This window comes from Propithecus coquereli, unplaced genomic scaffold (assembly GCF_000956105.1).
Source record: "Propithecus coquereli isolate 6110/MARCELLA unplaced genomic scaffold, Pcoq_1.0 Scaffold140, whole genome shotgun sequence".
Classification (NCBI taxonomy): Eukaryota; Metazoa; Chordata; class Mammalia; order Primates; family Indriidae; genus Propithecus; species Propithecus coquereli.
The window spans coordinates 4,043,402-4,044,726 of record NW_012138303.1 but is presented as its reverse complement, the minus strand read 5'-3'; positions in this window follow the sequence as shown (position 1 = coordinate 4,044,726).

The following is a 1,325-nucleotide window of genomic DNA, read 5'->3' as shown; positions in this document are numbered from 1 at the left end:
GGGACAGGCACAGGTCGTAAAGGGACGAACGTGCTGTGCTGGCCCTCTGTGCACCCCAGCAATGAGGGCCCCAGGAGGAGCTGGTGGTAGAACAAGTCCTGGTTGGGGATCTGGCCATTGTAAATATATCCCGTTAGATAGGTGGGTGGTAGGAAGATAACGTCTCCACAAGACATCATTTCCTTTCCCCGCCTTTCCCCCCCAGTGCCTCTCCTGGGGCTCACCCCGCCCCCGCAAGCAGCACTCGGGCTGTGTCTCTGCTACAATTCCCAACCCAGGTCCTGACACAAGGGCCAAGCTTTCCAGGACGGAACACTCGCTCCCTTCTCTGGCCAGGCAAGGCCTCTGGACGTGGGCTGGACTCCTGCCATCATGCACAAATCACTTTTTGAACCCTGGATAGACAGTTTCCCTCCCTCTGACCCTTCTGCTGCTCCCAAACCAAACTGGTGGTTGCGTTTGCTCAGGAAAATTTGACCCACACAGCCCCAAGACAAAGTGAAGTCATGTGGCTATTTGTGATTCGAAAGTAAGTACAGAAAGCTGATAGGGGAGTGGGGTGGAGGGGTGGGAGGGGAAGCCGCCCACCACCTGGGGGAGATGGGAGCAGGCAGGGAATGACTGGGGCGCGGCGGGAGGCTGCCTGTGGTCTGCAGGACTCACCAGACGTAAGCTGTTCCCTAAATGAGGGGCTGGGGGGTGGGGAACAGTGTGGCAACACGTGCTTAGTTCCCCACGTCACCCCTGGGTTCTGCCCTCTTCCCACGAGCCCAGGGGACGCCTGCAGAGGCGATTTTGGATGTTCTGTCTCCTGTTTTGTGTTCCGTGGAGGAAGCAGCACGCTCGTGCCCGGCAGGCTCTGCATGGGGCTCAGCCCCGCACTGGGAGGGCTGCAGTTCTTCCTTGTTCCTCGAGTGCCTCCCCGTCCCCCACCGAGGACCTTGTTTCAGAACCGGACCCCTTTCCTGGAAGGGAAGGTGGGGACTGGGGACGGAAAGCCTGGCTGAAGCGGAATGTTCAGGATGAGACAGGGGATGGGATGGTGGGGAGGAGGAGAGGTAGATGGAGTGAACATTTCTTAAAGTGTGGGGACAAGGTCATGCTCATCGGCTTTGTATTTTGAGCAGTGCCTGACACCAGGCCACGTGAAGCAGGACGGAGGAATGAAGAGGTTCTCACATATTGGGTAAAATGACCAGAAAAATAACAGAACAAAGCGAGGAAGCTGGTGCGACAGAGAGATGGAGGGATCAATGCCACGAAATGAAAGAGAGCACAGAGGTGAGCTCATTCCAACTCCCCGAGAGGCAGCCCTACCAGGAGCG